Consider the following 14,210-nt stretch of genomic DNA (forward strand, 5'->3'; position numbering starts at 1 on the left):
AAAAGAGTGTACTATTAAATTTTCCTCAATATTACTATGTGTAAACTTCATGTAAACCTTTGTATTTAACTTTGCATATGATGTAGAGTAGTCTGCAAGCAGTTTTTTTCGTGTTCTGCCGAAGTTGGTGAAGTTACTCTAAGGAATGTCACTGATTACACAATTCAACCAGTGTTTCAAAGCAGTACAAAGCTAGAGGCAATTATAATGTAAATGCAATGTAGTATGTTCTTCAAATCAACCTTACTTTATGTATTCCATTGCTGTGAGTAGTATTCGTTGTTTATCTGTTCACTTACAATGCACTCTGAATACTTTTGCACATCAGCATAACACAAAATACACACAATAGCATGTAATGCATTCAGCTGAAAAGACAGTGCTATTGAATTTTCTACAAAATTACTATGTGCAAACTTCATGTAAACCTTTGTAATTAACTTTCCATATGATTTAGAGTAGTCTGCAACCAGTTTTTTGTCTGTGCTACTGATGTTGGTGAAGTTACTCTAAGGAATGTCACTGATTACACAATTAAAATTCAGTGTTTCAAAGCAATACAAAGCTAAAGGCGTTCTAATATAACTGCAATGTATTAGGTTCTTGAATTCAACTTTACTTTAGGTATTCTATTCCTGTCAGTAGTATTTATTGTGTTTCTATTCACTTACATTTCACTCTGAATAGTTATGCAGATATACATAACACAAAATACACAGAATATTAAGTAATGCATTCAGCTAAAAAGAGTGTACTGTTAAATTTTCCTAAATATTACTATGTGCAAACTTCATGTAAACCTTTGTAATTAACTTTCCATATGATGTAGAGTAGTCTGCAAGCAGTTTTTCTCGTGTTCTGCCGAAGTTGGTGCAGTTACTCTAAGGAATGTCACTGATTACACAATTCAACATGTGTTTCAAAGCAGTAGAAAGGTAGAGGCAGTTATAATGTGAATGCAATGTAGTATGTTCTTCAAATCAACCTTAATTTATGTATTCCATTGCTGTTAGTAGTATTCGTTGTTTATCTGATCACTTACAATGCACTCTGAATACTTTTGCACATCTGCATAACAGAAAATACACAGAATAGTAAGTAATGCATTCAGCTAAAAAGAGTGTACTATTAAATATTCCTCAATATTACTATGTTCAAACTTCATATAAACCTTTGCAATTAACTTTCCATATGATTTAGAGTAGTCTGCAACCAGTTTTTTGTCTGTGCTGCTAAAGTTGGTGAATTTACTCTAAGGAATGTCACTGATTACACAATTGAACTTCAGTGTTTCAAACAGTACAAAGCTAGAGGCACCTATAATGTAAATGCAATGTAGTATGTTCTTCAAATCAACTTTAGGTATTCCATTGCTGTGAGTAGTATTCATTGTGTTTCTATTCACCTCAAATTCACTCTGAATAGTTATGCACATGTACATAACATAAAATACACACAATAGCCTGTAATGCATTCAGCTGAAAAGAGAATACTATTGAATTTTCCTCAAAGTTTTATGTGCAAGCTTTGTGTAAACCATTGTAATTAACTTTCCATATGTTTTAGAGTAGTCAGCAGCCAGTTTTATGTGTGTCCTACTGAAGCTGGTGAAGTTTAAGCAATATCACCAGTTGCTCATAATGATACTTCACTGCTTCAAAGCAATGCAATGCTAAAGGCAGTTATAATGTACATGCAATGTTGTAGGTTCTTCAAATCATCTTTACTTTATGTATTCCATTGCTGTGAGTAGTATTCATTGATTTTCTGTTCACTTACAATTCACTGAATAGTTATGCACAGGTACATAGCACAAAATACACACAATAGAGTGTAATGCATTCAGCTAAAAAGAGTGCTATTGAATTTTCCTCCAAAATTACTATCTGCAAACTGCATGTTAACCTTTGTAATTAACTTTCTGTATGATTCGGAGTAGTCTGAAACCACTTTTGTGTGTGTGATACCGAAGTTGAAGTTACTCTAAGCAGTATGATTGATTACACAATAGAACTTCAGTGTTTCAAAGCAATACAAAGCTAAAGGCGTTCTAATATAACTGCAATGTATTAGGTTTTTGAATTCAACTTTACTTTATGTATTCCATTCCTGTCAGTAGTATTTATTGTGTTTCTATTCACTTACTTTTCACTCTGAATAGTTATGCAGATATACATAACACAAAATGCACAGAATATTAAGTAATGCATTCAGCTAAAAACAGTGTACTATTAAATTTTCCTCAATATTACTATGTGTAAACTTCATGTAAACCTTTGTATTTAACTTTCCATATGATTTAGAGTAGTCTGCAAACAGTTTTTTGTCTGTGCTACTGATGTTGGTGAAGTTACTCTAAGGAATGTCACTGATTACACAATTGAACTTCAGTGTTTCAAAGCAATACAAAGCTAAAGGCGTTCTAATATAACTGCAATGTATTAGGTTCTTGAATTCAACTTTACTTTAGGTCTTCCATTCCTGTCAGTAGTATTTATTGTGTTTCTATTCACTTACATTTCACTCTGAATAGTTATGCAGATATACATAACACAAAATGCACAGAATATTAAGTAATGCATTCAGCTAAAAAGAGTGTACTATTAAATTTTCCTCAATATTACTATGTGTAAACTTCATGTAAACCTTTGTATTTAACTTTGCATATGATGTAGAGTAGTCTGCAAGCAGTTTTTTTCGTGTTCTGCCGAAGTTGGTGAAGTTACTCTAAGGAATGTCACTGATTACACAATTCAACCAGTGTTTCAAAGCAGTACAAAGCTAGAGGCAATTATAATGTAAATGCAATGTAGTATGTTCTTCAAATCAACCTTACTTTATGTATTCCATTGCTGTGAGTAGTATTCGTTGTTTATCTGTTCACTTACAATGCACTCTGAATACTTTTGCACATCAGCATAACACAAAATACACACAATAGCATGTAATGCATTCAGCTGAAAAGACAGTGCTATTGAATTTTCTACAAAATTACTATGTGCAAACTTCATGTAAACCTTTGTAATTAACTTTCCATATGATTTAGAGTAGTCTGCAACCAGTTTTTTGTCTGTGCTACTGATGTTGGTGAAGTTACTCTAAGGAATGTCACTGATTACACAATTAAAATTCAGTGTTTCAAAGCAATACAAAGCTAAAGGCGTTCTAATATAACTGCAATGTATTAGGTTCTTGAATTCAACTTTACTTTAGGTATTCTATTCCTGTCAGTAGTATTTATTGTGTTTCTATTCACTTACATTTCACTCTGAATAGTTATGCAGATATACATAACACAAAATACACAGAATATTAAGTAATGCATTCAGCTAAAAAGAGTGTACTGTTAAATTTTCCTAAATATTACTATGTGCAAACTTCATGTAAACCTTTGTAATTAACTTTCCATATGATGTAGAGTAGTCTGCAAGCAGTTTTTCTCGTGTTCTGCCGAAGTTGGTGCAGTTACTCTAAGGAATGTCACTGATTACACAATTCAACATGTGTTTCAAAGCAGTAGAAAGGTAGAGGCAGTTATAATGTGAATGCAATGTAGTATGTTCTTCAAATCAACCTTAATTTATGTATTCCATTGCTGTTAGTAGTATTCGTTGTTTATCTGATCACTTACAATGCACTCTGAATACTTTTGCACATCTGCATAACAGAAAATACACAGAATAGTAAGTAATGCATTCAGCTAAAAAGAGTGTACTATTAAATATTCCTCAATATTACTATGTTCAAACTTCATATAAACCTTTGCAATTAACTTTCCATATGATTTAGAGTAGTCTGCAACCAGTTTTTTGTCTGTGCTGCTAAAGTTGGTGAATTTACTCTAAGGAATGTCACTGATTACACAATTGAACTTCAGTGTTTCAAACAGTACAAAGCTAGAGGCACCTATAATGTAAATGCAATGTAGTATGTTCTTCAAATCAACTTTAGGTATTCCATTGCTGTGAGTAGTATTCATTGTGTTTCTATTCACCTCAAATTCACTCTGAATAGTTATGCACATGTACATAACATAAAATACACACAATAGCCTGTAATGCATTCAGCTGAAAAGAGAATACTATTGAATTTTCCTCAAAGTTTTATGTGCAAGCTTTGTGTAAACCATTGTAATTAACTTTCCATATGTTTTAGAGTAGTCAGCAGCCAGTTTTATGTGTGTCCTACTGAAGCTGGTGAAGTTTAAGCAATATCACCAGTTGCTCATAATGATACTTCACTGCTTCAAAGCAATGCAATGCTAAAGGCAGTTATAATGTACATGCAATGTTGTAGGTTCTTCAAATCATCTTTACTTTATGTATTCCATTGCTGTGAGTAGTATTCATTGATTTTCTGTTCACTTACAATTCACTGAATAGTTATGCACAGGTACATAGCACAAAATACACACAATAGAGTGTAATGCATTCAGCTAAAAAGAGTGCTATTGAATTTTCCTCCAAAATTACTATCTGCAAACTGCATGTTAACCTTTGTAATTAACTTTCTGTATGATTCGGAGTAGTCTGAAACCACTTTTGTGTGTGTGATACCGAAGTTGAAGTTACTCTAAGCAGTATGATTGATTACACAATAGAACTTCAGTGTTTCAAAGCAATACAAAGCTAAAGGCGTTCTAATATAACTGCAATGTATTAGGTTCTTGAATTCAACTTTACTTTAGGTCTTCCATTCCTGTCAGTAGTATTTATTGTGTTTCTATTCACTTACATTTCACTCTGAATAGTTATGCAGATATACATAACACAAAATGCACAGAATATTAAGTAATGCATTCAGCTAAAAAGAGTGTACTATTAAATTTTCCTCAATATTACTATGTGTAAACTTCATGTAAACCTTTGTATTTAACTTTGCATATGATGTAGAGTAGTCTGCAAGCAGTTTTTTTCGTGTTCTGCCGAAGTTGGTGAAGTTACTCTAAGGAATGTCACTGATTACACAATTCAACCAGTGTTTCAAATCAGTACAAAGCTAGAGGCAATTATAATGTAAATGCAATGTAGTATGTTCTTCAAATCAACCTTACTTTATGTATTCCATTGCTGTGAGTAGTATTCGTTGTTTATCTGTTCACTTACAATGCACTCTGAATACTTTTGCACATCAGCATAACAGAAAATACACACAATAGCATGTAATGCATTCAGCTGAAAAGACAGTGCTATTGAATTTTCTACAAAATTACTATGTGCAAACTTCATGTAAACCTTTGTAATTAACTTTCCGTATGATTTAGAGTAGTCTGCAACCAGTTTTTTGTCTTTGCTACCGATGTTGGTGAAGTTACTCTAAGGAATGTCACTGATTACACAATTAAAATTCAGTGTTTCAAAGCAATACAAAGCTAAAGGCGTTCTAATATAACTGCAATGTATTAGGTTCTTGAATTCAACTTTACTTTAGGTATTCTATTCCTGTCAGTAGTATTTATTGTGTTTCTATTCACTTACATTTCACTCTGAATAGTTATGCAGATATACATAACACAAAATACACAGAATATTAAGTAATGCATTCAGCTAAAAAGAGTGTACTGTTAAATTTTCCTAAATATTACTATGTGCAAACTTCATGTAAACCTTTGTAATTAACTTTCCATATGATGTAGAGTAGTCTGCAAGCAGTTTTTCTCGTGTTCTGCCGAAGTTGGTGCAGTTACTCTAAGGAATGTCACTGATTACACAATTCAACATGTGTTTCAAAGCAGTAGAAAGGTAGAGGCAGTTATAATGTGAATGCAATGTAGTATGTTCTTCAAATCAACCTTAATTTATGTATTCCATTGCTGTTAGTAGTATTCGTTGTTTATCTGATCACTTACAATGCACTCTGAATACTTTTGCACATCTGCATAACAGAAAATACACAGAATAGTAAGTAATGCATTCAGCTAAAAAGAGTGTACTATTAAATATTCCTCAATATTACTATGTTCAAACTTCATATAAACCTTTGCAATTAACTTTCCATATGATTTAGAGTAGTCTGCAACCAGTTTTTTGTCTGTGCTGCTAAAGTTGGTGAATTTACTCTAAGGAATGTCACTGATTACACAATTGAACTTCAGTGTTTCAAACAGTACAAAGCTAGAGGCACCTATAATGTAAATGCAATGTAGTATGTTCTTCAAATCAACTTTAGGTATTCCATTGCTGTGAGTAGTATTCATTGTGTTTCTATTCACCTCAAATTCACTCTGAATAGTTATGCACATGTACATAACATAAAATACACACAATAGCCTGTAATGCATTCAGCTGAAAAGAGAATACTATTGAATTTTCCTCAAAGTTTTATGTGCAAGCTTTGTGTAAACCATTGTAATTAACTTTCCATATGTTTTAGAGTAGTCAGCAGCCAGTTTTATGTGTGTCCTACTGAAGCTGGTGAAGTTTAAGCAATATCACCAGTTGCTCATAATGATACTTCACTGCTTCAAAGCAATGCAATGCTAAAGGCAGTTATAATGTACATGCAATGTTGTAGGTTCTTCAAATCATCTTTACTTTATGTATTCCATTGCTGTGAGTAGTATTCATTGATTTTCTGTTCACTTACAATTCACTGAATAGTTATGCACAGGTACATAGCACAAAATACACACAATAGAGTGTAATGCATTCAGCTAAAAAGAGTGCTATTGAATTTTCCTCCAAAATTACTATCTGCAAACTGCATGTTAACCTTTGTAATTAACTTTCTGTATGATTCGGAGTAGTCTGAAACCACTTTTGTGTGTGTGATACCGAAGTTGAAGTTACTCTAAGCAGTATGATTGATTACACAATAGAACTTCAGTGTTTCAAAGCAATACAAAGCTAAAGGCGTTCTAATATAACTGCAATGTATTAGGTTTTTGAATTCAACTTTACTTTATGTATTCCATTCCTGTCAGTAGTATTTATTGTGTTTCTATTCACTTACTTTTCACTCTGAATAGTTATGCAGATATACATAACACAAAATGCACAGAATATTAAGTAATGCATTCAGCTAAAAACAGTGTACTATTAAATTTTCCTCAATATTACTATGTGTAAACTTCATGTAAACCTTTGTATTTAACTTTCCATATGATTTAGAGTAGTCTGCAAACAGTTTTTTGTCTGTGCTACTGATGTTGGTGAAGTTACTCTAAGGAATGTCACTGATTACACAATTGAACTTCAGTGTTTCAAAGCAATACAAAGCTAAAGGCGTTCTAATATAACTGCAATGTATTAGGTTCTTGAATTCAACTTTACTTTAGGTCTTCCATTCCTGTCAGTAGTATTTATTGTGTTTCTATTCACTTACATTTCACTCTGAATAGTTATGCAGATATACATAACACAAAATGCACAGAATATTAAGTAATGCATTCAGCTAAAAAGAGTGTACTATTAAATTTTCCTCAATATTACTATGTGTAAACTTCATGTAAACCTTTGTATTTAACTTTGCATATGATGTAGAGTAGTCTGCAAGCAGTTTTTTTCGTGTTCTGCCGAAGTTGGTGAAGTTACTCTAAGGAATGTCACTGATTACACAATTCAACCAGTGTTTCAAAGCAGTACAAAGCTAGAGGCAATTATAATGTAAATGCAATGTAGTATGTTCTTCAAATCAACCTTACTTTATGTATTCCATTGCTGTGAGTAGTATTCGTTGTTTATCTGTTCACTTACAATGCACTCTGAATACTTTTGCACATCAGCATAACAGAAAATACACACAATAGCATGTAATGCATTCAGCTGAAAAGACAGTGCTATTGAATTTTCTACAAAATTACTATGTGCAAACTTCATGTAAACCTTTGTAATTAACTTTCCGTATGATTTAGAGTAGTCTGCAACCAGTTTTTTGTCTTTGCTACCGATGTTGGTGAAGTTACTCTAAGGAATGTCACTGATTACACAATTAAAATTCAGTGTTTCAAAGCAATACAAAGCTAAAGGCGTTCTAATATAACTGCAATGTATTAGGTTCTTGAATTCAACTTTACTTTAGGTATTCTATTCCTGTCAGTAGTATTTATTGTGTTTCTATTCACTTACATTTCACTCTGAATAGTTATGCAGATATACATAACACAAAATACACAGAATATTAAGTAGTGCATTCAGCTAAAAAGAGTGTACTGTTAAATTTTCCTAAATATTACTATGTGCAAACTTCATGTAAACCTTTGTAATTAACTTTCCATATGATGTAGAGTAGTCTGCAAGCAGTTTTTCTCGTGTTCTGCCGAAGTTGGTGCAGTTACTCTAAGGAATGTCACTGATTACACAATTCAACATGTGTTTCAAAGCAGTAGAAAGGTAGAGGCAGTTATAATGTGAATGCAATGTAGTATGTTCTTCAAATCAACCTTAATTTATGTATTCCATTGCTGTTAGTAGTATTCGTTGTTTATCTGATCACTTACAATGCACTCTGAATACTTTTGCACATCAGCATAACACAAAATGCACACAATAGCATGTAATGCATTCAGCTGAAAAGACAGTGCTATTGAATTTTCTACAAAATTACTATGTGCAAACTTCATGTAAACCTTTGTAATTAACTTTCCATATGATTTAGAGTAGTCTGCAACCAGTTTTTTGTCTGTGCTACTGATGTTGGTGAAGTTACTCTAAGGAATGTCACTGATTACACAATTGAACTTCAGTGTTTCAAAGCAATACAAAGCTAAAGGCGTTCTAATATAACTGCAATGTATTAGGTTCTTGAATTCAACTTTACTTTAGGTCTTCCATTCCTGTCAGTAGTATTTATTGTGTTTCTATTCACTTACATTTCACTCTGAATAGTTATGCAGATATACATAACACAAAATGCACAGAATATTAAGTAATGCATTCAGCTAAAAAGAGTGTACTATTGAATTTTCCTCAAAGTTTTATGTGCAAGCTTTGTGTAAACCATTGTAATTAACTTTCCATATGTTTTAGAGTAGTCAGCAGCCAGTTTTATGTGTGTCCTACTGAAGCTGGTGAAGTTTAAGCAATATCACCAGTTGCTCATAATGATACTTCACTGCTTCAAAGCAATGCAATGCTAAAGGCAGTTATAATGTACATGCAATGTTGTAGGTTCTTCAAATCATCTTTACTTTATGTATTCCATTGCTGTGAGTAGTATTCATTGATTTTCTGTTCACTTACAATTCACTGAATAGTTATGCACAGGTACATAGCACAAAATACACACAATAGAGTGTAATGCATTCAGCTAAAAAGAGTGCTATTGAATTTTCCTCCAAAATTACTATCTGCAAACTGCATGTTAACCTTTGTAATTAACTTTCTGTATGATTCGGAGTAGTCTGAAACCACTTTTGTGTGTGTGATACCGAAGTTGAAGTTACTCTAAGCAGTATGATTGATTACACAATAGAACTTCAGTGTTTCAAAGCAATACAAAGCTAAAGGCGTTCTAATATAACTGCAATGTATTAGGTTTTTGAATTCAACTTTACTTTATGTATTCCATTCCTGTCAGTAGTATTTATTGTGTTTCTATTCACTTACTTTTCACTCTGAATAGTTATGCAGATATACATAACACAAAATGCACAGAATATTAAGTAATGCATTCAGCTAAAACCAGTGTACTATTAAATTTTCCTCAATATTACTATGTGTAAACTTCATGTAAACCTTTGTATTTAACTTTGCATATGATGTAGAGTAGTCTGCAAGCAGTTTTTTTCGTGTTCTGCCGAAGTTGGTGAAGTTACTCTAAGGAATGTCACTGATTACACAATTCAACCAGTGTTTCAAAGCAGTACAAAGCTAGAGGCAATTATAATGTAAATGCAATGTAGTATGTTCTTCAAATCAACCTTACTTTATGTATTCCATTGCTGTGAGTAGTATTCGTTGTTTATCTGTTCACTTACAATGCACTCTGAATACTTTTGCACATCAGCATAACACAAAATGCACACAATAGCATGTAATGCATTCAGCTGAAAAGACAGTGCTATTGAATTTTCTACAAAATTACTATGTGCAAACTTCATGTAAACCTTTGTAATTAACTTTCCATATGATTTAGAGTAGTCTGCAACCAGTTTTTTGTCTGTGCTACTGATGTTGGTGAAGTTACTCTAAGGAATGTCACTGATTACACAATTGAACTTCAGTGTTTCAAAGCAATACAAAGCTAAAGGCGTTCTAATATAACTGCAATGTATTAGGTTCTTGAATTCAACTTTACTTTAGGTCTTCCATTCCTGTCAGTAGTATTTATTGTGTTTCTATTCACTTACATTTCACTCTGAATAGTTATGCAGATATACATAACACAAAATGCACAGAATATTAAGTAATGCATTCAGCTAAAAAGAGTGTACTATTAAATTTTCCTCAATATTACTATGTGTAAACTTCATGTAAACCTTTGTATTTAACTTTGCATATGGTGTAGAGTAGTCTGCAAGCAGTTTTTTTCGTGTTCTGCCGAAGTTGGTGAAGTTACTCTAAGGAATGTCACTGATTACACAATTCAACGTGTTTCAAATCAGTACAAAGCTAGAGGCAATTATAATGTAAATGCAATGTAGTATGTTCTTCAAATCAACCTTACTTTATGTATTCCATTGCTGTTAGTAGTATTCGTTGTTTATCTGATCACTTACAATGCACTCTGAATACTTTTGCACATCTGCATAACAGAAAATACACAGAATAGTAAGTAATGCATTCAGCTAAAAAGAGTGTACTATTAAATATTCCTCAATATTACTATGTTCAAACTTCATATAAACCTTTGTAATTAACTTTCCATATGATTTAGAGTAGTCTGCAACCAGTTTTCTGTCTGTGCTGCTAAAGTTGGTGAATTTACTCTAAGGAATGTCACTGATTACACAATTGAACTTCAGTGTTTCAAACAGTACAAAGCTAGAGGCACCTATAATGTAAATGCAATGTAGTATGTTCTTCAAATCAACTTTAGGTATTCCATTGCTGTGAGTAGTATTCATTGTGTTTCTATTCACCTCAAATTCACTCTGAATAGTTATGCACATGTACATAACATAAAATACACACAATAGCCTGTAATGCATTCAGCTGAAAAGAGAATACTATTGAATTTTCCTCAAAGTTTTATGTGCAAGCTTTGTGTAAACCATTGTAATTAACTTTCCATATGTTTTAGAGTAGTCAGCAGCCAGTTTTATGTGTGTCCTACTGAAGCTGGTGAAGTTTAAGCAATATCACCAGTTGCTCATAATGATACTTCACTGCTTCAAAGCAATGCAATGCTAAAGGCAGTTATAATGTACATGCAATGTTGTAGGTTCTTCAAATCATCTTTACTTTATGTATTCCATTGCTGTGAGTAGTATTCATTGATTTTCTGTTCACTTACAATTCACTGAATAGTTATGCACAGGTACATAGCACAAAATACACACAATAGAGTGTAATGCATTCAGCTAAAAAGAGTGCTATTGAATTTTCCTCCAAAATTACTATCTGCAAACTGCATGTTAACCTTTGTAATTAACTTTCTGTATGATTCGGAGTAGTCTGAAACCACTTTTGTGTGTGTGATACCGAAGTTGAAGTTACTCTAAGCAGTATGATTGATTACACAATAGAACTTCAGTGTTTCAAAGCAATACAAAGCTAAAGGCGTTCTAATATAACTGCAATGTATTAGGTTTTTGAATTCAACTTTACTTTATGTATTCCATTCCTGTCAGTAGTATTTATTGTGTTTCTATTCACTTACTTTTCACTCTGAATAGTTATGCAGATATACATAACACAAAATGCACAGAATATTAAGTAATGCATTCAGCTAAAAACAGTGTACTATTAAATTTTCCTCAATATTACTATGTGTAAACTTCATGTAAACCTTTGTATTTAACTTTCCATATGATTTAGAGTAGTCTGCAAACAGTTTTTTGTCTGTGCTACTGATGTTGGTGAAGTTACTCTAAGGAATGTCACTGATTACACAATTGAACTTCAGTGTTTCAAAGCAATACAAAGCTAAAGGCGTTCTAATATAACTGCAATGTATTAGGTTCTTGAATTCAACTTTACTTTAGGTCTTCCATTCCTGTCAGTAGTATTTATTGTGTTTCTATTCACTTACATTTCACTCTGAATAGTTATGCAGATATACATAACACAAAATGCACAGAATATTAAGTAATGCATTCAGCTAAAAAGAGTGTACTATTAAATTTTCCTCAATATTACTATGTGTAAACTTCATGTAAACCTTTGTATTTAACTTTGCATATGATGTAGAGTAGTCTGCAAGCAGTTTTTTTCGTGTTCTGCCGAAGTTGGTGAAGTTACTCTAAGGAATGTCACTGATTACACAATTCAACCAGTGTTTCAAAGCAGTACAAAGCTAGAGGCAATTATAATGTAAATGCAATGTAGTATGTTCTTCAAATCAACCTTACTTTATGTATTCCATTGCTGTGAGTAGTATTCGTTGTTTATCTGTTCACTTACAATGCACTCTGAATACTTTTGCACATCAGCATAACAGAAAATACACACAATAGCATGTAATGCATTCAGCTGAAAAGACAGTGCTATTGAATTTTCTACAAAATTACTATGTGCAAACTTCATGTAAACCTTTGTAATTAACTTTCCGTATGATTTAGAGTAGTCTGCAACCAGTTTTTTGTCTTTGCTACCGATGTTGGTGAAGTTACTCTAAGGAATGTCACTGATTACACAATTAAAATTCAGTGTTTCAAAGCAATACAAAGCTAAAGGCGTTCTAATATAACTGCAATGTATTAGGTTCTTGAATTCAACTTTACTTTAGGTATTCTATTCCTGTCAGTAGTATTTATTGTGTTTCTATTCACTTATATTTCACTCTGAATAGTTATGCAGATATACATAACACAAAATACACAGAATATTAAGTAGTGCATTCAGCTAAAAAGAGTGTACTGTTAAATTTTCCTAAATATTACTATGTGTAAACTTCATGTAAACCTTTGTATTTAACTTTGCATATGATGTAGAGTAGTCTGCAAGCAGTTTTTTTCGTGTTCTGCCGAAGTTGGTGAAGTTACTCTAAGGAATGTCACTGATTACACAATTCAACCAGTGTTTCAAAGCAGTACAAAGCTAGAGGCAATTATAATGTAAATGCAATGTAGTATGTTCTTCAAATCAACCTTACTTTATGTATTCCATTGCTGTGAGTAGTATTCGTTGTTTATCTGTTCACTTACAATGCACTCTGAATACTTTTGCACATCAGCATAACACAAAATGCACACAATAGCATGTAATGCATTCAGCTGAAAAGACAGTGCTATTGAATTTTCTACAAAATTACTATGTGCAAACTTCATGTAAACCTTTGTAATTAACTTTCCATATGATTTAGAGTAGTCTGCAACCAGTTTTTTGTCTGTGCTACTGATGTTGGTGAAGTTACTCTAAGGAATGTCACTGATTACACAATTGAACTTCAGTGTTTCAAAGCAATACAAAGCTAAAGGCGTTCTAATATAACTGCAATGTATTAGGTTCTTGAATTCAACTTTACTTTAGGTCTTCCATTCCTGTCAGTAGTATTTATTGTGTTTCTATTCACTTACATTTCACTCTGAATAGTTATGCAGATATACATAACACAAAATGCACAGAATATTAAGTAATGCATTCAGCTAAAAAGAGTGTACTATTAAATTTTCCTCAATATTACTATGTGTAAACTTCATGTAAACCTTTGTATTTAACTTTGCATATGATGTAGAGTAGTCTGCAAGCAGTTTTTTTCGTGTTCTGCCGAAGTTGGTGAAGTTACTCTAAGGAATGTCACTGATTACACAATTCAACGTGTTTCAAATCAGTACAAAGCTAGAGGCAATTATAATGTAAATGCAATGTAGTATGTTCTTCAAATCAACCTTACTTTATGTATTCCATTGCTGTTAGTAGTATTCGTTGTTTATCTGATCACTTACAATGCACTCTGAATACTTTTGCACATCTGCATAACAGAAAATACACAGAATAGTAAGTAATGCATTCAGCTAAAAAGAGTGTACTATTAAATATTCCTCAATATTACTATGTTCAAACTTCATATAAACCTTTGCAATTAACTTTCCATATGATTTAGAGTAGTCTGCAACCAGTTTTTTGTCTGTGCTGCTAAAGTTGGTGAATTTACTCTAAGGAATGTCA

The sequence above is a fragment of the Hemitrygon akajei genome, chromosome 4 (genome assembly GCF_048418815.1).
Source record: "Hemitrygon akajei chromosome 4, sHemAka1.3, whole genome shotgun sequence".
NCBI lineage: Eukaryota > Metazoa > Chordata > Chondrichthyes > Myliobatiformes > Dasyatidae > Hemitrygon > Hemitrygon akajei.